Genomic DNA, 25,153 nt, shown 5'->3' with positions numbered 1-25,153 from the left:
GCATTGTGAGTTGGACTCTTCCTGTTGAAATGGACAAATACAGGAATCGGTTGTGTGCTAACTGTTTGTGTACGCCGCCCATAGTCTGAGAGTGACTCTGTCTCCTTGATTGATTAATTGAGCCTCAGAATAACCTATATCAAATTAAGATATTTGCCTTATGCAGTAATTTGGGCTGTTATCTTCTACTCTGCACTTAGTTTGCATGGTGTTCTCCTCCTCTAATCTGTCTTGACTGATTCTGTTCCTGTTCCTTATTGGGCCTTTCCTCAACATATCGCAAACTGCTTTATTTAAGCCAGTTTTCTGCTTCTTCACTCCAGCTCGCTAGCTGCCTTAACATTCACATTTGTTCACCCAGCCCCTTCCATTCTTCCTATTCTGCTGACCCCTCCCACTGGGCCATCCAATCGACCCCGCCTGTTGTCTGCTCCTCTTGACCCCTTCCTATTGACCTTTCCTGTTGCCCCACCTATAGACCCCTTATGTTGCACCTCCTGGCAGTGCTATTGACCTCCACATGACCCCCCCCCACCCCATTGAGCTCGCTGTTGTCTGCTTCTCTTGCTCCATTCAGTCAGCCCCTCTGCCTGGCCCTCATTATGACCCCTCCTGCTGATCTCTCATAAAGCCACTACCCCTGTCCCTGCCCTATTATTACCCAGTTCTAGAGAGTTAGACCATAGAACATTACAGCTGAAAACTGTGTTGCTGGAAAAGCGCAGCAGGTCAGGCAGCATCAAAGGAGCAGGAGAATCGACATTTTGGGCGTAAGCCCTTCTTCAGCCCTTCTCAGCACCTGTCTACAGAACCGACAACTCATTTTCTCATATAACATTCCAGTGCAGTACAGGCCCTTCGGCCCTTGATGTTGCACTGACCTGTGAAACCAATCTGAAGCCCATCGAACCTATACTGTTCCATTTTCATCCATGTGTTTAACCAATGACCATCTAAATGCTCTTAAAGTTGGCGAGTCTACTACTGTTTCAGGCAGTGCGTTCTATGCCTCTACTACTCTCTGAGTAAAGAAACTACTTCTGACATCTGTCCTATATCTATTACCCATCAATGTAAAGCTATGCCCCCCTCATGCTCGCCATCCGAGGAGAAAGGTTCTCACTGTCCACCCTATCTAACCCTCTGACTATCTTATATGTCTCAATTAAGCCACCTCTCAACTTTCTTCTCTCTAACGAAAACAGCCCAAGTCCCTCAGCCTTTCCTTATAAGACCTTCCTTCCATATCAGGCAACATCCTGGTAAATTCCCTCTGCACCCTTTCCACAGTTTCCACATCCTTCCTATAATGCGGTGACCGGAACTGAACATAATACTCCCAAGTGCAGCTGCACCAGCGTGACCTTATGGCTCCGAAATTGCATCCCTCTACCAATAAAAGCTAACACATTGTGCGCCTTCTGTACAGCCGTGTCAACCTGGGTGGCAACTTTCAGCGATCTATGTCCATGGACACTGAGATCTCTTTGCTTATCTACATTATCAAGAACCTTACCGTTCTCCCAGTATTCTTTAGTCCAGTTGCTCCTTCCAAAGTGAATCACCTCACACTTTTCTGCATTAAACTCCATTTGCCACCTCTCAGCCCAGCTCTGCAGCTTACCTATGTCCCACTGTAACCTACAACATCCTTCAGCACTAACCACAACTCCACCGACCTTAGTATCATCCGCAAATTTACTCACTCATCCTTCTACACCCTCATCCAGGTCATTTATAAAAATGACAAACAGCAGTGGACTCAAAACAGATCCTTGCGATACACCACTAGTAAATGAACTACAAAGTGAATATTTCCCATTGCCACCATGCTCTGTCTTCTTTCAGCAAGTCAATTTCTGATCCAAACCGTTAAATCACTCTCAATCCCATGCCTCCGTATTGTCTGCAATAGCCTACCGTGGGGAACCTTATCAAATGCCTTACTGAAATCCATATACACCACATCAACTGCTTTACCCTCATCCATCTATTTGGTCACCATCTCAAAGAACTCAGTAAGGTTTGTGAGGCATGATCCACCCTTCACAAAACCATGTGGACTATCCCTAATCAACTTAATCCTCTCTAGATGATTGTCAATCCTATCCTTACAATCCTTTCCAACACTTTACCCACAACTGAAGTAAGGCTCTCTGGCCTATAATTACCAGGGTTGTCTCTACTCCCCTTCTTGAACAAGGGAACAACATTTGCTATCCTTCAGTTGTCTGGCACTATTCCTGTCAACATTTCTCTTTTGCTCCTCCCACTTCCTTCAGGATCTCCTCTCCCCCCTGTAGCTGGCTTTGGAGCTTCCTCTGCCCCCTCCTCCTGTGACACACAGGCTCCAATTCAGAGTTATATCTGAGCTCAGCTCTCAATCCCAGTACAGGATGAGCTTCCATCCTCTCTCTCGGTCAGTATGTGAGACTGACTCAGGAAGTCCGCAAAGTGTGATAAAGTACCATCTCTGCACACATGAAAAGCTGAATTCATTAAGCTGTGTTTGGAACTCTTTGTCGCCTACTGAATTATCTCGGAGGTATGACATAGAGAAACTACCCTTATACAGACCTTGGGGCTCTTGTGGTGCAGTCCTCTGACCCAGGAGGCCTGGCTCCAAGTCCCACTTTAAGATCCAGAGGTATGTTATAGTATCTCATAGTAGGTAGATTTGGAAAATATACAAAAGTTATATGCAGGGCTTACTTAAAGTTGAAATTAAAACAATATGCTGGAAATCTGAAATACAAAGGAGACATTTCTACCCCCAGAGAGAGGGCAGCCTGGGGAACTCTCTGACACAGAAAGCAGTTGAGGCCAAAACACCGAATGACTTCAAGAAACAGCTCGATATGGTCCCTAGGGCTAAAGGAATCAAAGGTTATGGGGAGAAAGTGACACCAGGGGATTTGGGTGATCAGAGTTGAGAGTGCGTTGCTGGAAAAGCACAGCAGGGCAGGCAGCGTCCGAGGAGCAGGAAAATCAATGTTTCTGGCCAGAGACCTTCATCAGGAATTCCTGATGAAGGGCACCGGTCTGAAACATCAATTTTCCTGCTCCTTGGATGCTGCCTGCCCTGCTGTGCTTTTCCAGCAACACACTCTCAACTCTGATCTCCAGCATCTGCAGTCCTCACTGTCTCTGATTTGGGTGATCAGCCATGATGATTTTGAATGGTGAAGAAGGGCCAAATGGCCAACTCCGGCTCCTATTTTCTGAAAGAGAAAGTGCTGGAGGAACTCAGCAGGTCTGGTAGCGTTGGTGGAGAGAAACCAGAATCATATTTCAAGAATGGAATAGCTGGTCTTCAAAACAATTCATTATCATTTCTGAAGAAAAGTAACATTGAGCTGAAAATGCTAACTCTGTTTTCTCTCTACAGATGCTACTCGACCTGCCACGTTTCTCTGGCACTTTTTGATTTCATTACTGAACGTTGGACCTGCTCATTGTTCCTGACTTGTCCTTCAGGAAGGTGGCTTAGACAATCCAATGTCAATGTGTATGTGTTGCTTTCCCATTGCCTGTCCTACATATGGAGAATCAAATGTTGGCCATCAATCATCAGTGATGGGTTGAGATGTTTATTAGCCATTCTGTCCTGTCCTAGGCATTTCCAAACATGATTTGAAGACTTTGGATTTGATAATGTCACCCAAAAGGCTTTTATTCCCTGGAAAATCTCCAGTACTTCATTGTAATTTGCTTGATGATTTATGGAAGCGATGTTTACACATCGAGGTTACTTGCTCAATTTATTCAAACACATCCATCTCATGCGTCCATTTGTGAACTGCAGAGAGAGCACAGTGACCCGGTTGTCATCAAACTAAAGCAAAAAGTCTCTGTGTTTCTTTCTCCACAGAAAACTCCGGACTCAGTCTGTTATTCACACATGGGTGTGAAATTCTAACCTTTAACCACAAAGAGGTTGGTGATTATTGACTGAGTATCATTAGCGTGAAGAAGTATTTGGGAATATTACCTGTTCTGTCCATGGGTTACTCATCAAAAGCCAACAATCAGGCTGGAAAACAATCTCCAGTTCAATGTGAATTGTGAATCTATTACTCAGTGTCTGTTACAGGGTGATCCAGAAAGGAAGGACTCTTCTGAGATTTTCTAGTGTCATGTTTAAACAAGCTGTTCCCCACGGATTGGATCTTTTATAGAAAGGAGTGTGTGAGATGCCACAATCCATCAACGTTGGAAGGGAGGAGCCTGTGCCAGTGCAGAGAGGGGTCTCTGTGTCCGCACCCAGCCTTTCCCATTGACAGGCCTGTGATACGAGACAGGGAGACACTAACCATGGCTCTTCTGCTTCCCCACCCTGTATCCAACTCCCAAACCTCAAAATGCCCTGTGACATTGCCTGTCCTCCTTTTTCTCAGGGCTTTTTTACAGCCCATCCTTGCCTCAGGATATCTGGTCGGTACGGTGGCTCAGTGGTTAGTACTGCTGCCTCACAGCGTCAGGGGCCTGGGTTTGATTCCAGTTGAGAATGTGTCAATGGAAAAGAACAGCAGGTCAGGCAGCATCCGAGGAGCAGGAGAATCCATGTTTTGGGCCTGAGCCTTTCATCGGGCGACTGTCTGTGTGGAGTTTGCACATTCTCCCCGTGTCTGCGTGGATTTTCCTCCGGGTGCTACGGTTTCCTCCCAAAGACTAAGATGTGCAGGTCAGGTGAATTGCCCATGCTAAATGCCCACAGTGACCAGGGATGAGTAGTTAAGTGCATTTATCGGGGGTAAATGTAGAGTAATTAAAGGTGGGGGAATGGATCTGGATGGGTTACTCTTTGGAGGGTCAGTGTGGACTTTTCAGGCCGAAGGGCCTGTTTCCACACTGTAGGAAGTCTATGAGATGGACCAAAAGGCCTGTTTCCAAGCTGTACATCTCCATGACTCTGTGTGGCTGTGGGAGCCTGTCAGTCTGTGAGCTTGCAGCACGTGTGCTGTGTGAGGGAACCATTGTAACCACAGGAATAAATCCTCATCCGAAATCTTGTTAAACCTTGCTCACTCCTGGAGTGATTGGAACGAGGGCCAGGTGGGTCTCATGGTGCATGAGCTCCCTGATTGACCCAGGTTAACATCCCCCGTCAGGGAGCCCTGGCTGACAGACAAAAACAGGAGTCTCAGAGAATGCCCTCACTTGAGGGAGTGGCTCTGAGCTGGCTGGTCAGAGTCCATGTAGTGTGCATGTGTAAATAAAGGGTGACTAAGTGACGGGATGCCAGCCTCTGTGCAGTTAATTTAAATCCCAGCATTAAAATCTTCTCAATCAAGGAGTTAAATCTTAGTACATAGAAGATAGGAGCAGGAGTAGGCCATCTGGCCCCTTGACCCTGTTCCACCATTCAGTATGATCATGGTGGATGATCGAACTCAATCCCCTAATGCTGTCCTCCCCCATAGCCCTGATCTGTTACGGCCCAACACCTATATCTAAATCCCTCTTGAAAACACATGATGTTAAGGTCTGAACCACTTTCTGTAGCAGAGAATTTTACAGGCTCCCCACTCTCTGGGTGAAGACATTTCTCCTCAGTTCAGTTCTCAAAGGTACCCCTTATTAAAAATAAAATTTAAAAAAGATAAGTCACCTGGGCTGGATGGGATTTATCCTGGGATTCTCTGGGAAACCAGGGATGAGATTGCAGAGCCTTTGGCTTTGATCTTTATGTCATCATTGTCGACAGGAGTAGTGCCAGAAGACTGGAGGATAGCAAATGTTGTTCCCTTGTTCAAGAAGGGGAGGAGAGACAACCCTGGTAATTATAGACCAGTGAACCTTACTTCGTTTGTGGGTAAAATGTTGGAAAGGATTATAAGAAATTGGATTTATAATCATCCAGAGAGGAATAACATGACTAGGGATAGTCAACATGGTTTTGTGAAGGGTAGGTCGTGCCTCAAAAACCTTATTAACTTATTTGAGAAGGTGACCACTCAGGTGGATGAGGGTAAAGCGGTTGATGTGGTGTATATGGATTTCAGTAAGGTGTTTGATAAGGTTCCCCATGGTAGGCCATTGCACAAAATGTGGAGACATGGGATTGAGGGCGATTTAGTGGTTTGGATCAGAAATTGGCGAGCTGAAAGAAGACAGAGAGTGGTGGTTGATGGGAAATATTCATCCTGGAGCTCAGTTACTAGTGAGGTACCACTAGGATCTGTTTTGGGTCCACTGTTGTTTGTCATTTTTATGAATGGCCTTGATGAGGGCAGAGAAAGATGGGTTAGTGAATTTGCGGATGACACAAAGGTTGGTGGATTGTGGTTAGTGCGGAAGGATGTTGCAGGTTACAGAGGGACATAGATAAGCTGCAGAGCTGGGCTGAGAGGTGGCAAATGAAGTTTAATACGAAAAAGTTTGAGGTGATTCATTTTGGAAGGAGTAACAAGAATAAAGAGTACTGGGCTAATGGTAAGATCTTGGTACTGTAGATGAGTAGAGAGATCTCGATGTCCAGGTACATAGATCCCTGAAAATTGCCACCCAGGTTGATAGGATTGTTAAGAAGGCATACAGTGTGTTAGCTTTTATTGGTAGAGGGATTGAGTTTCGGAGCCATGAGGTCATGCTGCAGCTGTACAAAACTCTGGTGCAGCCACTTTGGGAGTACTGTGTACTGTTCTGGTCACCGCATTATAAGGAAGGATGTGAAAGCTTTGGAAAGGGTTCAGAGGAGACTTACCAGGATGTTGTCTGGTATGGAGGGAAGGTCTTACGAGGAAAGGCTGAGGGACTTGAGGCTATGTTTGATCGAGAGAAGTTTGAGAGGTGACTTAATTGAGACGTATAAGATAATCAGAGGGTTAGATAGGGTGGACAGTGAGAGCCTTTTTCCTTGGACAGTGATGGCTAGCACGAGGGGACATAGCTTTAAATTGAGGTGTGACAGATATTAGACAGATGTCAGGAAGTAGTTTCTTTACTCAGAGAGTAGTAGCAGTGTGGAACACACTGCCTGCAACAGTAGCAGACTCACCAACTTTGAGAGAATTTAAATGGTCATTGGATAGGCATATGGGCATGAGTGGATTAGTGTCGGTTAGATTGCCTTTGGATTGGTTCCACAGATTGGTGCAACACTGTGGGCCGAAGGGCCAGTACTGAACTTTAATGTTCTATGTTCTATCCTTAAAATGGGAGTCTTGGTTCAGGATTCACCCAAGATCAAGACCGTCCTCCCTGCATCCAACCTGTCTAGCACCTGTTAGAATTATATAGGTTTCAATGAGATCCTCCACATCATCTTTCTCAACTGGTTAGCACTGCTGCCTCACAGCGCCTGAGACCCGGGTTCAATTCCTGACTCAGGCGACTGACTGCGTGGAGTTTGCACGTTCTCCCCGTGTCAGCGTGGGTTTCCTCCGGTTTCCTCCCACAGTCCAAAGATGTGCAGGTCAGGTGAATTGGCCATGAGCCATTGGATGTGGTTTATTTGGACTTTCAGAAGGCTTTCAACAAAGTCCCACCGTGGGCGGCACGGTGGCACAGTGGTTAGCACTGCTGCCTCACAGCACCAGGGACCTGGGTTCAATTCCTGCCTCAGGCGATTGACTGTGTGGAGTTTGCATGTTCTCCCCGTGTCTGCGTGGGTTTCCTCCGGGTGCTCCGGTTTCCTCCCACAGTCACAAAGATGTGTGGGTCAGGTGAATTGGCCATGCTAAATTGCCCATAGTGTTAGGGAAGGGGTATGGGTGGGTTGCGCTTCGGCGGGTCAGTGTGGACTTGTTGGGCCGAAGGGCCTGTTTCCACACTGTAAGTAATCTAATCTAATCTAAATTGCCCATAGTGTTAGGTAAGGGTAAATGTAGGGGTATGGGTGGGTTTCGCTTCGGCAGGTCGGGGTGGACTTGTTGGGCCGAAGGGCCTGTTTCCACACTGTAAGTCTAATCTAAAAAAAACTCCAGTGAATGTAATCCCAAAAACTCAGTCTCTTCTTATATATCAGCCCTGCCATCCCAGGAATCAGTCCGGTAAACCTTCTCTGCACTCCCTCTATCACAAGAACATCCTCCCTCAGGTAAGGAGACCAAAACTGCATGCAATACTCCAGGTGTGGTCTCACCAAGGCCTTGTACAATCACAGCAAGATACCCCTGCCCCTGTCCTTGAAACCTCTCACCATGAAGGCTACTATCCCACTGGCCTGCTTCACCCCCTGCTGCACACGTGCACTTACTTTCAATGATTGGTGCACAAGGAAAATAAGCAAAAATAGAAATTTCTAGAAAAACGCAGCAGCTCCGGCAACATCTATAGAGGGAAAGCTGAGTTAACATTTCAGGTCTGGTGTGTTCTGAACCTGAACGGTTAACTCTGTTTTCTCTCTACAGATGCTGCCTAACATGATGAGTTTCTCCAGCAATTTGTTCTCGTTTCTGATATCCAGCATCCACAGTGCTTTTTTTTTGTCTTGTTAAACATTGTCCTTTCTCAACTCACCGCCAAATAATAACCGGCCTTCAACAGAAACAGAAACTTCTGCAACAGCTCAGCAGGTCTGGCAGCATCTATGGAGAGAAGTCAGTTAACGTTTCTGATCTAGTGACCCTTCCTCAAAATAATCTGCTTTCCTGCTTTTGTTTCCATAGTGGATAGTCTCATATTAATCCACATGAAACTGCATCTGCCGACTCACCCAGCCTGACTATATCTACATCCTCCTCACAGCTCACCCTCCCACCTAACTTTGGATAATCTGCAAATTTGGAGACATTACATTTAGTTCCCTCAACCAAATAATGAATAAATGTTGTGAATAGCTGGGGTCCGTTCACTGATTCCTGTTGTACTCCATTAATCACTACCTGCCATTTGGAAAAAGACCTTCTGTTCCTCCTCTTTGACTCTGTCTGCCATCCAGCTCACTATCCATCTCAATACACCACACCCAGTCCCATCCGCTTTAATCTGACACACCAATCTCTTATTAGATTAGACTTACAGTGTGGAAACAGGCCCTTCGGCCCAACAAGTCCACACCGACCCGCCGAAGCGCAACCCACCCATACCCCTACATTTACCCCTTACCTAACACTACAGGCAATTTAGCATGGCCAATTCACCTGACCCGCACATCTTTGGACAGTGGGAGGAAACCGGAGCACCCGGAGGAAACCCACGCAGACACGGGGAGAACATGCAAACTCCACACAGTCAGTCGCCTGAGTCGGGAATTGAACCCGGGTCTCTGGTGCTGTGAGACAGCAGTGCTAACCACTGTGCCACCGTGCCGCCCACGGTGGGACTTTGTTGAAAGCCTTCTGAAAGTCCAAATAAACCACATCCAATGGCTCCCCTAATCAACTTGACTGGTTACATCCTTCAAGAATTCCCATAGATTTGTCAAGTGTGATTTCCCTTTTCTAAATCCATGCTGACTGTATCTGACTTTATCACCAAGTGCTCTGCTATAAAATCCTTGATAATGGTCTCTAGCATTTTTCCCACCACCGAGGTCAGACTCACTAGTCTGTAATTCCATTTTCTCTCAATCTCTCTTTTTAAGTAGTAGGGTTACATTAACTACCAGACAGAAGTGGGTACTGCAGATGCTGGAGATTAGAGTCAAGATTAGAGTGGTGCTGGAAAATCACAGCAGGTCAGGCAGCATCTGAGGAACAGGAGGATCGACTTTTCAGGCAAAGGCCCTCCATCAGGAATTACAATAGCTACCCTCCAGTCTGTAGGGATTGCTCCAGATTCCAAATAATCTTGGAAGATGACCTGCAATGCATCCATTATTACTAAGGTCACTTCCTTTCGTGCTCTGGGATGTAGATTATGAGGATCTGGGGATTAATCAGCTTTCAATTCTATCAATTTCTCCAAAACCATGCTTCTAGTGACACAGATTTGCTTCAGTTCACTAAACCCATTCCTGGTACATTATTTGTGTCATCCTTTGTGAAGATAGAACGAAAGTATGAATTTAGTTCGTCATTTGGTTCCTTGTTCCCTGTTATAAATCCCCCATTCCGACTGTAAGGGATTTACATTAGCTTATTAATCATTTTCTCTTGACTACTCTGAGAGTGAATTCTTGCCCACTCCAGATGTGAAATCTTACCCCTTTCAAGAGTTAAACTAAAAATTGGATTCCTTTGGTTACTGACCAGTCTCTGTTTTCTTGATGTTATAATGTGGTCATTGTCCTCAAAGAACACCTTCCATGTGCCCCCTCCCACCAGAAATTGGAAAGATAACAAGCCTCCAAAACAACAATAACTGCAGAGTGTGGAGTGGCTTCAAGGTATTCTCCTGCTCATTACAGCCCTCTGGAACAGGTGGTATCTTAACCCAGTTCTCCTGGCTGAGAGATGGGGACACTACCACTCCATGCCAAACAGCCACAGAATATGAACTGATCAAACAGGTAATCATGTTTTACTTTTACTTTAAAGAGTTTGTAAAGAACCCTGGCTACAATTTATCCTGTCACAAACTGCTTTGAACTATGCCCAGCATTCCCAGAAAAGAGATAACGTGTGCTGAACATAATAAGTACATTTAGTCTCTCCACTTTGGCTTCTGATGAAAACAGTTTTTGTTTAGTCTAAGATTTCTTTTCACAGCTGGTTTTGTCTTCTGGTAATTACGGTGAAATCTTTCTGCTCAAATGCGTTTTACAAATTATGTTAACGACAGCAAAAGGATGATTGCTTTAAGTAAACTGTTCAATGCAGTTTTTACTTCTAATCATTATCCCCATGATTGTTACTTAATGAATTTAAAATCTGCAGGATCTGACAGTGGCTTTGTCTAAAGGTGCTTCCTCCCCGATCACATTCAGTAATGTTTAGCGGTTTCTCACTGGTGCTTGATGAATATAAAACAGGTCTGTTATTTACATGTTATGATCATTGTGATCTATTGGGGGTGGAGCAACTGGTGTCTAAAATACTGATTCCAGGTAAAATATCCAGTCTTTAGGGATTAGTCTTGTTGCAAAACACATCAGTCCCAGGCTTCTGTCACCAGAGGTTCTCAGCGAGCATTCATTCAGCTCTCACGATGGATGGCACCATGAGAAATAGGAGGAGGAGGACGCCATTCATAGAATCCCTACAGTTTGGAAAGAGACCATTCAGTCCATCCAGTCTACAATGACCATTCAAAGAGAATCTCACCCAGAACCAGGCCCATATCCTATCCCTGTAATCCCACATAATGCCATGGCTATGGCAATTTCCCATGGCCAATTACACCTAATGTGCGCTTCTTTGGACTGTGGGAGGAAACCGGAGCACCCAGAGAAAACCCACACAGACGTGGGGGGAGCGTGCGATCTCCACGCAGACAGTTGCCTGTGGGTGCCATCGAAGCTGGGTCCTGGCGCTGTGAGGCAGCAGATCTAACCACTGAGCCACCATGCCACCCCAATATTGAGTATTCAGTCCCATGTGGTTGCCTTACTGTACAATGACAGATTATTGTCAATCAACCTATTCAGAGATGTTATGACACATCTCTGGAGCAGCTGAGACTTGAACACAGACCCCCTGGGTCAGAGATAGAGACACTACTCAAGTGATTGGAACAATATCAGCCAAATGGACATCATAAATGATGAGTTCCCAGATTGGGGGCTGTTAACCTGGTTGAATCGGGGAACCCTGACTGACAGATATAAACAGGAGCATGTTCTGTTCACTCTGAGAGCTGGCTCAGAGGGAGCTGGGTCCGTGTTTAGGACACTCCGCGTGTAAATGAAGGGGAACTCGGTGATGGGAAACCAGCCGCTGTGGAGTAATTTCAGCTACATCACAAGAACCTGGAAAAATTGTGAAGAGAACACATAAACTTGGTGATGTCGATCAGCCCATTAAATAGGGCTGCCATAGAGATTCCCTAATGAGCCTGTTCAGACTTGTTATGGCACACTCTAAGGCGAGTCAGAGTTAAAGCCAGTCCTCTTTCAATCATATCATGGTCAATTGTCACCTCACTTTCATTTTACTACATTAGTTCCATATATCCCTTGATACTTATACTCAACAGAAGCCAATCCAATTGCAGAATCTGGGGTAAAACAGAGGAAATCATTCAGGTTTGTAATCCTTCTTCAGAACCATTGGCATCTTGGAATTACCATCGACCAGAAACTGAACTGGAATAGCCATATTACCGGAACAAATTGCTGCAAATTACTGTGGCTACAAGAGTGAGTCAGAGGCTGGAAATCCTGCAGCGAGTAACTCAATCCAGTCTTCCTGACACCCACTTACCACCTACAATAATTAATCTTTTCTGTGTAAATCTATGGAAGGAACAAGTTAAATGTGAGGAGGAATGAGAATCTGAAGATTGCCAATAGCCACGGAAAGAGGATTTCACCTCCACCACAGCTGGATCACCGATGTCACAGTGAGATCGTTCTGTGTATAGAAGCTGGGAAATTATGTTGCAGTTTTACAGTATATTAATAAGGCTGCACTTGGAGTATTGTGTTCAGTTTTGGTCACCTTGCCATAGGAAGGATGTTATTAAACTGGAATGAGTGCAGAAGAAATTTACAAGGGTGTTTCCAGGACTCAATGGTCTGAGTTATAGGGAGGGGTTGGACAAGCTAGGACTTCTTCTTTAGAGTGTAGGAGACTGAGGGAGGATCTTATAGAGGTGTATAAGATCATGAGAGGCATGGATAGGGTGAGTGCACTCAGTCTTTTCCCCAGGGTTGGGGAATCGAGGGCTAGAGGGCATCAGGTTAGAGGGGAAAGAATAAAAGGGAACCTGAGGGGCAGCGTTTTTACACAGAGGGTGGTACGCATACGGAATGAGCTACCAGAGGAAGTGGTTGAGGTGGGTATATGAACAACAATTTAAAAGATATTTGGACAAGTACATGGATAGGAAAGGCTTAGAAGGACATGGGCCAAGTGCAGGGAAATGGGGTTAGCGTAGATGGACATTTTGGTCGGTATGGACCAGTTTGGCGAAAGGACCTCTCTCCGCGCTGTAGGATTCTATGACTCCATGACAAGTGGGTGTATGAGGATGAACACCAGTGACATACCATGACAACGGGTCTCCCAGCACCCTTGGCTACAAACAGCAACAATAGCAGCATCTTGATTCAGAATGTTTTGGCAGCTACAAGACTCCAACCTCCCCACCAGAAGTTCACATTCCGGACGTTCAAGAAGGCAGGTCATCCCCACCGTCTCAAGGGGCAACTAGGGATGGGCAATAAATGCTGGGCCCAGCCAGTACTGCCCATGTCCCACAAATGAATAAAAAATGTTTTTGAAAAAACTGTTAGGTTTCAAATATTTCAGATTCCGCGTGGACAGGGATAGATTAGATTAGATTACTTACAGTGTGGAAACAGGCCCTTCGGCCCAACATGTCCACACCGACCCGCCGAAGCGCAACCCACCCATACCCCTAGCCTAACACTACGGGCAATTTAGCATGGCCAATTCATCTGACCTGCACATCTTTGGACTGTGGGAGGAAACTGGAGCACCCGGAGGAAACCCACGCAGACACGGGGAGAATGTGCAAACTCCACACAGTCAGTCACCTGAGGCGGGAATTGAACCCAGTCCCTGGTGCTGTGAGGCAGCAGTGCTAACCACTGTGCCATCGTGCCACCCAAGATGTGGAAAGGATGTTTCCCTGTATGGGAAATCTAGAACCAAAATCTCGGAATAAGGGGTCACACACTTAATACAGAGATTAGAAGGATATTATTTCTCTCCGATGGGATTGAACCTGTGGAATTCTTTACTGCAGTGTCAAGGCTGTGTCACTGAGTATATGCAAAGCTGAAAGAGATAGATATTTAATCAGGAAGGGTTATGGGTAAAAGGCAGGAACGTGGCGTTGACAATGATCAGACCAGCCACAATCTCATTGAATGGTGTAGCAGGGGCTGAATGGTCTGCTGCTGCTCCAATGTCTCATGGTCTTATTTGTCCAACGAGTAGGTGACTGTATGAGCTATCGCCAAATCCAGCCTGTGATAATCAGCGCTGTTTTATTCTTCAGGGGAGTGTGCAGCTATGATGCCTGATCCCTATAATTGAACACTCTGCCAAAACACATGAAGCATGGCCAATTCGGATTAAGGAGAGCAGATGATATCTGAGAAACCATATTGGAGTCTGCCACCACCTCCACCAAACACCGTTCAAAATAAACACAGATGGAAAGTTCTTTGCCAAACACCTCAGCAATGCAGGTTTTTGGAAGAGAAGCTGGTATGATGATGACAGCAGCAGCATATTGTCTGCCTGAGTGTAGTGGAGCAATAGCAAATATAAAAGGGACATATATATGATACTCAGAAAGGAACAATGTGAATGAGCAGGAAAGTCGACTAATTAACTGGTCTCCACCAAGAGCTGTCACAGGCACATGAACTTACACATTAGGAGCAGGAGTAGGCTATTCAGCCCCTCGAGCCTAGCCCATTATTTAATAATATTGCAGCATCAGAAGCAGATTCCCATCTATCATCAACAATCTTTGATTCTTCAGTTCTTCAAGAACCTAGGAATCCAATCTTTTAAAATAATTCATGAATTTGCCTTTAGCACTCACTGGGGAAGACAGTATCAAAGTCATAGAGTCATAGAGATGTACAGCACAGAAACATCCACGCCGACCAGTTATCCCAACCCAATATAGTCCCACCAGCCAGCACCCGGTCCATTTCCCTCCAATGGGTGGTACAGTGGCTCAGTGGTTAGCACTGCTGCCTCACAGAGCCAGGGCCCCAGTATCGATTCCAGCCTTGGGTGACTGTCTGTGTGGAGTTTGCACATTTGCCCCGTGTCTGTGTGGGTTTTCTCCGGGTGCTCCGATTTCCTCCCACAGTCCAAAGATGTGCAGGTTAGGTGAATTGGTCATGCTAAATTACCTGTAGAGTTAGGTGTATTAGTTAGGGGAATGGGTCTGGGTGGCGTGCTCTTCGGAGGGCTGGTGTGGACTAGTTAGGCCAAAGGGAATCTAATCTAATCTAATTAAACCCTTCCTGTTCATATACCCATCCAAATGCCTCTTAAATGTTGCAATTGTACCAGCCTCCACCATTTCCTCTGACAGTTCATTCCATACACGTACCACCCTCTGTGTGAAAATGTTGCCCCTTAGGTCCCTTTTATATCTTTCCCGTCTCACTCTAAACCTATGCCCTCTAGTTCTGCACACCCCAACCCCAGGGAAAAGACTTTGTCTATTTATCCTATCCATGCACCTCATAATTTTGAAAACCTCACCCCTCAGCCTCCGATGCTCCAGAGAAAACAGCCCCAGCCTGTTCAGCCTCTCCCTACCGTTCAAATCCTCCAACCCTGGCACCATCCTTGTAAATCATTTCTGAACCCTTTCAAGTTTCACAACATCTTTCCAATAGGAAGGAGACCAGAATTGCACACAACATTCCAACAGTGGCCTAACCAATGTCCTTTACAGATATAACATGACCTCCCAACTCATGTACTCAATACTCTGGCCAATAAAGGAAAGCATATCAAACGCCTTCTTCACTATCCTATCTTTACTTTCAAGGAGCTATGAACCTGCACTCCAAGGTTTCTTTGTACAACACTCCCCAGGACCTTACCATTAAGTGTATAAGTCCTGCTAAGATTTGCTTTCCCAAAATGCAGCACCTCACATTTATCTGAATAAACTCCATCTGGCACTTCTCAGCCCATTAGCCCATCTGGTCAAGATCCTGTTGTAATCTGAGGTAACCCTCTTTGCTGTCCACTGCACCTCCAATTTTGGTGTCATCTGCAAACTTACTAACTCTACCTCTTATGCTCCCATCCAAATCATTTATGTAAATGACAAAAAGTAGAGGGCCAGGCACCAATCCTTGTGGCACTCCACTGGTCACAGGCCTCCAGTCTGAAAAACAACCCTCCACCACCACCCTCTGTCTTCTACCTTTGAGCCAGTTCTGTATCCAAATGGTTAGTTCTCCCTGTATCCATGAGATCTAACCTTGCTAATCAGTCTCCCATGGGGAACCTTGTCGAACACCTTACTGAAGTCACATCTACTGCTTTGTCCTCATCAATCCTCTTTGTTACTTCTTCAAAAAACTCAATCAAATTTGTGAGACATGATTTCCCACGCACAAAGCCATGTTGACTATCCCTAATCAGTCCTTGCCTTTCCAAATACATGTACATTCTGTCCCTGAGGATTCCCTCCAACAACTTGCCCACCACTGAGGTCAGGCTCACCGGTCTATAGTTCCCTGGCTTGTCTTTACTGCCTTTCTTAAACAGTGGCACCACGTTAGCAACCTACAGTCTTCCGGCACCTCACCCGTGACTATCGATGATACAAATATCTCAGCAAGAGGCCTAGCAAAGTCTAAAGACTCAGAGAGATAAAGAATGCTCCTTACCTTCACCTTAACTGGAATCCCCCTGATTTCTAAACTAGATTCCCTAGCTCTAGTTTTTCCCATGAGATGAAAATGCCTTTTCAGCGTCCACGCTCTCAGGATCATATGTTTTTCAATATGACCATCTCTCACTCTTTTAAACTTCAACCCATACAGGCCCAAACATTCCTCACAAATTAACCCCCTCAGCTCACATCAAGTGAATGTTCCATGAATTGGTTCCAACAAATCTACGTCATTTCTTCAAGGTTTGTAATGTAGTTTACAAAATACCATGCAAGGACTGCACAAAACACTATATAGGACAAACAGGAAGACAGGTAACAATCCGCATACATGAACATCAACTAGCCACAAAACGACACGACCAGCTATCCCTAGTAGCCACACACGCAGACAACAAGCAACATGAATTCGACTGGGACAACACTACTATCATAGGGCAAGCCAGACAGAGAACAGCCAGGGAATTCCTAGAGGCATGGCATTCATCCACAAACTCCACAAACAAACACATCGACCTGGACCCAATATACCAACCACTACAGCGGACAGCTGAAACTGACACCCGGAAGCGGCAAGGACAGACCACTATAAATACCGGAAGAAACATCAAAGAAGCGCTTCGCAGGAGGCTCCAGAGCACTGATGATGTCTCCTAGCCAGGGGACGAAACGTTTGCAACAAAAACTTCCAGCTCGGCGAACAGAACCACAACAACATCATTTCTTAAATAGCGAGAGCAAAACTGAGCTTACAGCTACTGATATATTCTTACTGATGCTCAATGTAACCACAGTAAAACATTCCAACTTTTATATTCCATTTCCCTGAAATAAATGGCAACATTCCATTTGTTTTCCTGTTGTGGTTCTGTTCGCCGAGCTGGGAATTTGTGTTGCCGACATTTCGTCCCCTGTCTAGGTGACATCCTCAGTGCTTGGGAGCCTCCTGTGAAGCGCTTCTGTGATCTTTCGTCCAGCATTTGGACCACTATAAATGCCGGAGGAAAGATCACAGAAGCGCTTCACAGGAGGCTCCCAAGCACTGAGGATGTCACCTAGACAGGGGATGAAATGTCTGCAACACAAATTCCCAGCTCGGCGAACAGAACCACAACAACGAGCACCTGAGCTACAAATCTTCTCCCAAAATTTGTTTTCCTAATTCCTTGCTGTTCTGGGGTTGGACTGGGGTGTGCAAAGTTAAAAATCCCACAACATCAGGTTATAGTCCAACAGGTTTATTCAGAAGCACTAGCTTTCGGAGCGCTGCTCCTTCATCAGGTAGCGCTCCAAAGACTTGTACCTCCAAATAAACCCGTTGGACTATAACCTGGTGTTGTGTGATTTTTAGCTTTGCTTTGTGTAATAACCTTTGACATGACACCTTGTCAAATGCCTTTGACATATCTAAGTACAAGACATTGATAATTTCCCCTTTATCTGCATTGCTTGTTACTTCATCAAAATATTCCAATAAATTAGGAAGCCATAGTTTTTCTTTCATAAAACCATGTTCTCCGTCTAATTATTTTGAGATTCTCTAAATGCCTTATTGTAGTCTTTTTGGAAAAAGAGTCCAGCTCTTTCCCTTTGACAGATGTGGAACTAACTGGCCTGGAGTTTCCTACGTCCACCACCAAGTTTCCAAACTAAAGGAATCACACTCACAATCTCTCACTCAGTTTGAATGTTTACAGGATTCATGCAATTTTGGAAAATTAAAGCCAATGCATCCCTTATTTCAGCAGGCACTTTTTAAAAGCTCTAGGATGAGATCTAGTTGGCCAGAGGCACTTGTCAGAATTCAGTTCCAATCATTTTCCCCAGTCCCCTTTCCCAACGGTTGTAATTGCTTTAAGTTCCTCCCTCCCTTTCACCCTGAATCGTATTTACCTCTGAGATATTATTTGTACCCACTATAATGAAGACCCAAATGTTTGTTCAATTTATCTGCCATTTCCTTATTATCCATTATCAATTCCTAAACTTGCTCCTTTGGGATCCATCACTTACTTTAGCTATTTTTTTTTAAAAAAACATACCTATTACAAACTCTTACTTTTCTGGTATTGTTCCAATTTCTCCCTCCATAATAGTTTTTCAATCAGCATTTGCTGCTATTATTTCTCATCACTAACTAAAGTGTTACTCCATTCTGATCTGCAGAGCCAAGCTCATCTCTCCCCATAGGTAAAAACAAGGACTGCAAATACTGGAAGCCAGAGTCTAGATTAGAATGGTACTGGAAAAGCACAGCAGGTCAGGCAGCATCCGAGGAGCAGTAAAATCGATGTTTCGGGCAAAAGCCCTTCATCCTGAAGTGGAAGAACCCATTCTAGTGGGTACAAAAGCCCAGCACCATTCTAAGCTCTACTCTCATCTCTCCCCATTGCAGCAATTCAGCCTTGATTAGTGAAGCCACACCTCCACCCTTCTGTACCTTCTTGTCCTTCACGAATGGTATGTCCATTCAGATCGCAGTCTGTGTCATCCTGTAGACATGTCTCCATCCTGACCATCAGATCATACATACCTGTTTCTATTTGTACTATCAATCAATCTGTTTTGTTAGGAATGCTACAGGCATTCAGATACAATGCTGTCATTTCTGTCAGAATCATAGAGCACGGAAATGGACGCTTCTGTCCAACTAGTCCATGATAACCATTATTCCAAACTAAACTAGCCTATGTCGTAATTCCGTAACCTCGAGCCTAATCTGCTGGCATAAAACATAGGTTTACTCACTCTCTCTCTTCAGGCCCACTCTGACCATTACATCAGGTATTGCCTCCTTCCTCTTTTGTCTTCCCACGTGAACACTCATATTTCTTACTATTGACTTTAATGCTCTCTCTATCACCTGACTTGTATAAGACTCATCAGAACATTGGTCCCAGCAGGGGCAAAGACAGGGAGAATGGCCTCATTTTGTACTCTAAAATTCTGTGGACAAACTGTGGAATGTTTTAATTTGAGATCATTCCAGGCAATGGGGCAACCTGAGAGTATATACTCCATAACATCCTTCACTGAAACAACATTTTGAAGACACACATAAGATAAATCTGCTGGTAGAAGAGGTGAAAGAATTATCAAGACAGGGTTTAGCTACATTTAACCATGAGCAAATCAACTCCCCTTGTACATTTTTGAAGAATTATACCATTCTGGAGCCTCTTGAGGAACTTTTTATTGATTGAAAGATATGAGTTACAGAGAAAGGCTAGACAGGCTGGGATATTTTTTCACTGGTGCGTAGGAGCTTGAGAGGCGATCTTACAGATGTTTATAAAATAATGAGGGATATGGATAGAGATAATGGCAATTGTCTTTTCCCTAGGATGGGGGATTTCAAGACTAGAGGGCACATTTTAAGGTAAGAGGAGAGAGATCTAAAAATGACATGATGGTCAACTGTTTTAAACAGAGGGTGGTTCATGTGTGGAATTAACATCCAGAGGGAGTGGTGGATGTGGGCACGATTACAACTTTTAAAAGACTTTGGATAAGTACATGGATAGGAAATGTTTGGAGGGATAGGGGCCTGGAGCAGGCAGGTGGGACTAGTTTAGTCTGGGATTATGTTCAGAATAGGCTGGTTGGGCCGAAGGGTCTGCTTCCATGTTGTATGACCCAAGACTTCAGCAAGGCATTCGACAAGGTTCCTCATGGTAGACTGGTTAGCAAGGTTAGATCGCATGGAATCCAGGGACAGCAAGCTAATTGGATACAAAATTAGCTTGAAGGTAGGAGACAGAAGGTGGTAGAATCTGATTTTTCAGACTGGAGGCTTGTGCCCAGCAGTGTGCCACAAGGATCTGCGCTGGGTCCACTGCTTTTTGTCTTTTATATAAATGATTTGGATATGAATACAGGAGGTATGGTATGTAAGTTTGCAGATGACACCAAAATGGGAGATGTAGCAAATGAGGTTATCTCTAAGTACAACAGAACCTTGATCAGATGGACAGATGAGCCGAGGAGTGGCAGATGAAGTTTAATTTAGATAAATGTGAGGTGCTGCATTTTGGAAAAACAGGACTTATATACTTAATGGGAAGGTCCTGGAATGTTGCTGAACAAAGAGATCTTGGAGTACAGATTCATAATTCCTTAAAAGTGGACTCGCATGTAGATAGGATAGTGAAGAAGGTGTTTGGTATGCTTTCCTTTATTGGTCAGAGCATTGAGTATAGGAGTTGGGAGGTCATGTTCCTGCTATGCAGGACATTGGTTAGGCCACTTTTAGTATATTGCATGCACTTCTGGTCTCCCTGCTATAGGAAGGATGTTGTGAAACTTGAAAGGGTTCAAAAAAGATTTACAAGGGTGTTGCCAGGGTTGGAGGATTAGAGCTATAGGGTGAAGTTGAACAGGCTGGGGATGTTTTCCCTGGAGCGTCGGAGGCTGAGGGGTGACTTTATAGAGGTTTATAAAATCATGAGGGACATAGACAGGATAAACAGATGAAGTCTTTTCCCTGAAGTGAGGGAGTCCAGAACTAGAGGGCATATGTTTGGGGTGAAAGGGGAAATATATAAAAGAGACCTAAGGGGCAACTTTTTTCACGCGGAGGGTGGGATGTGTATGGAATGAGCTGCCAGAGGAAGTGGTGGAGGCTGGTACAATTACAACATTTAAAAGGCATCTGGATGGGTATATGAATAGGAAGGGTTTGGAGGGATATGGGTCAAGTGCTGACAAATGGGACTAGATTCATTTGGGATATCTGATTGGCATGGACGAGTTGGACTGAGGGCCTGTTTCCGTGCTGTATGTCTCTATGACCCTATGACTCTAAGAGAAAATGATCTTGCAGCATATGCTGAAGGGGTTGGATCCACACATGAATCAAATTAATTTAAATTGATGGGTTACAGAACAGGCACAGGAATAATCATTGAAGCTGTGAAAGGTTATCATCCAACGTTAAAGCTAAATCTCTTTCCAAAGGGTTAGTATTGGATTAAAGAAATCCCACAAGATTATGCTGTTTGACTTTATGCTTAAAATGTTACAAATTAAAGTATACTCAGTGGTTCTGTACTTCCATTCAATTTTGTTTTGTTTTTACAAACACGGCATTACAAAACATAGCTGCTGAGAGGGAAATCCTAAAAGAAGCTTTTAGAGATCAACAGAATTAAATAGTAATGATAACTGCTAAAATACAGAGCAACAAGCCCCTGACAATGTGATGGAATCAAAAATCCCTTCAACACGATCAGATGGATTCTAATCACAGATGTTTACAAATGGTGCTCACAGTCACATCACAATATATTCAACTCTATTATTGTGCAGAGAGAGCTAGGTAAAAGTTAAACATTTCAGTAGACTGAGATTAAAAGGTTTCCATTTACAAAATATTTTATATCACAAGATCTTTAGTCCTTTTAAAACACATTATTTTAATGTGAGGACGTGACTAGAGATCTAGACAGTGAAATTTAGCAAGACCCAAAATCTGGGCGGGTATGGAGCTGCATGATTGGTGTGTGTCTGTTGTTTCCCATGTAGCCAGTAAATATCAATGCTACTCTGCAGCAAAGGAAACCTGCAACATTCATCTCTCTGAAAACATAGCATCCAACATTTTCAGCTCAGTCCAAATGTGCATGCTCTTCCTTCTGTAACAGTAGTTCATAATCTCTAGGCAAAGTCACTATGGTCTTACCAGATGGTAAAAGGATTCTCCCTGTCAGGGAGAGATGACTGTGGGTGGTCTAACCTGAGGAATTAGACCAGGGGGAGATTGAGAAGGTGAGTTCCCCCATGGTAACCACAGCTAGTGCAGGAATGTAACCCACACTATTAGCATCACTCTACAGCACAAAGCAGCCATCCAGCTAACTGAGCTAACTGCACCCCCTCCACCACCCCCCGGCTGGTCAGCTAATTGAGCTAACTGCATCTCCCCCACCCTGATGTTGAGCTAGGAGATGTTACCTCAGTCTGAAAGGCTCCGTCCTGACAGAGACACTGATGGTACCATCCATGTCTGACTCTGTGGCTGCTGCCAAAGGTATTTCTCAGAAAGGACACCTTACTGAGTCACTTTGTGACTATCTTGTAGTGAAGGTCAGAGAATTTCTCTGTGAACACTCTATTCAATATGCTTCCATTTGGGAGCCCTCTACCTCCTCTTCTTCCCCCTCCCTCCTCTAACCCTTCCCCACTCACCACTCCCTACCCTCCCTCATTGTGCTGTGTATCACCTCTGCTCAATCTCACTGTCATAACACAATCCAAGAGGGAAATGCAAATAATGTTACCCAACTCCAGGAACAAGTGCTTTCAGCAACATTCCTGAACTCAGGATTAATTCCCTCAGTAAGAGTAACGCCCTCCAGGCAATGCTGCACATTGATAAGCAGCATGGCTTTGTCAAAGGGAGGTCATGCCTCACACACATTTGTTACACTTTCTGAAAAAGTGATCGAGTGTGTGGATGAGGGAAGTTCAGTCGAGGTAGTGAAATGGATTTACAAAACCTTAGGCAAGGTTCCACGTGGGAGAAGGTTAAAGCCCATGGAATTGAAGGAAACTCTCTGTAACTGTCTCTGGGGTCTCTGTAACTGTCTCTGGGCTCTCTGTCACTGTCCCTGGGCTCTCTGTAACTGACTCTTGGCTCTCTGTAACTGTCTCTGGGCTCTCTGTCACTGTCTCTGGGCTCTCTGTAACTGACTCTGGGCTCTCTGTAACTGACTCTGAGCTCTCTGTCACTGTCCCTGGGCTCTCTGTCACTGTCTCTGGGCTCTCTGTCACTGTCTCTGGGCTCTCTGTAACTGACTCTGGGCTCTCTGTAACTGTCTCTGGGCTCTCTGTCACTGTGTCTGGGCTCTCTGTAACTGTGTCTGGGGTCTCTGTAACTGTCTCTGGGCTCTCTGTAACTGTGTCTGGGGTCTCTGTAACTGACTCTGGGCTCTCTGTAACTGTCTCTGGGCTCTCTGTAACTGTCTCTGGGCTCTCTGTCACTGTCTCTGGGCTCTCTGTAACTGACTCTGAGCTCTCTGTCACTGTCCCTGGGCTCTCTGTCACTGTCTCTGGGCTCTCTGTCACTGTCTCTGGGCTCTCTGTAACTGACTCTGGGCTCTCTGTAACTGTCTCTGGGCTCTCTGTCACTGTGTCTGGGGTCTCTGTAACTGTGTCTAGGGTCTCTGTAACTGTCCCTGGGCTCTCTGTAACTGTCTCTGGGCTCTCTGCAACTGTCTCTGGGGTCTCTGTAACTGTCTCTGGGCTCTCTGTCACTGTCTCTGGGGTCTCTGTAACTGTCCCGGGGTCTCTGTAACTGACTCTGGGCTCTCAGTAACTGTCCCAGGGCTCTCTGTAACTGTCTCTGGGCTCTCTGTCACTGTCTCTGGGCTCTCTGCAACTGTCTCTGGGGTCTCTGTAACTGTCTCAGGGCTCTCTGTAACTGTCCCAGGGGTCTCTGTATCTGTCTCTGGGGTCTTTGTCACTGTCTCTGGGGTTTCAGTTGTGGCTGTCCATCTGCTGTTGAGGGACGGTGAGGGATTGGCCTTGCTATCGTGAAGAACATGGGGAAAGAAAACAGATTTCCAAAATAAAGTGGTTTCACACAAGTGCCCAGCTGTCAGTGTTTCACAAAAGTACTTGTTCGAAGAAATATTGGAACTCTTCAAAGAGGGACCCCTGGTGGTCGCAAAAAGTATTTTCAAAATGAAAAGCTCTTGTAGTTTCAGTCACTTTGGCAAAAAAAGAATTACGATATGTTTAATCACAAAGAAAGGAAGGGGGTATGTGCATTATTTTGCCGCTTGTTGTAAGATATGGAATATTAAGAAACATTTTGTTCATGTTTCATTAGTTTTGTTTAAGGATTATTGATAGACTTTTAAAATCTTATTGAAAGAAGGGGATCAGGAATTTAGCAAGGTGTTAAGTTGCTGACTGGTGTTAATTGATTAATTAATTGACTTGTTCGTTGAAAGAGGGAACAGGAGTGTGGCAGGAGTGTGGATGATGCCCTCAGACCGAGGAGCAGATGGTGGTTAGTCAATGAAAAAATATATCATGGTGGTTTGTGATCAGAAATAATATTCAGTTGTGCATAAAAGCTCTTCTAGATATAAAAGACTGTGTGGGGTTCTGATGGAGTAGTGGTGCTGTCTTAACCTCTGGACCAAGAGACCCAGTTCTAGTCTCACCTGCTCTGGTGGAGTCTAATAACACCTCTGAACAAATTGGTCAGGAACATATCTATAAGACTGAATAGTGACAATATTGCAGCATGGTGGTGGCATCAGTATCTCAGAGCCAGGAGGTCTGGGTTCTAGTCCCACTTGTTGCAGAGGTATATAATAACATTCTGGATTAGTGGTGCTGGAAGAGCGAGGCAGTTCAGGCAGCATCCAAAGTGCAACGAACATCTCTGAGACACCCGCACCAATCAACCACACCGCCCCGTGGCCCAACATTTCAACTCCCCCTCCCACTCTGCCGAGGACATAGAGGTCCTGGACCTCCTTCACCGCCGCTCCCGCACCACCGGACGCCTGGAGGAAGAACGGAACACTTCAACCTCGGAACACTTCAACCCCAGGGCATCAATGTGGACTTCAACAGTTTCCTCATTTCCCCTTCCCCCACCTCACCCTAGTTCCAAACTTCCAGCTCAGCACTGTCCCCATGACTTGTCCGGACTTGTCCTACCTGCCTATCTCCTTTTCCACCTATCCACTCCACCGTCTCCTCCCTGACCTATCACCTTCATCCCCTCCCCCACTCACCCACT

This window comes from Hemiscyllium ocellatum, chromosome 20 (genome assembly GCF_020745735.1).
Source record: "Hemiscyllium ocellatum isolate sHemOce1 chromosome 20, sHemOce1.pat.X.cur, whole genome shotgun sequence".
NCBI classification, from domain to species: Eukaryota; Metazoa; Chordata; class Chondrichthyes; order Orectolobiformes; family Hemiscylliidae; genus Hemiscyllium; species Hemiscyllium ocellatum.
Note: the sequence above shows the minus strand (reverse complement) of the source record.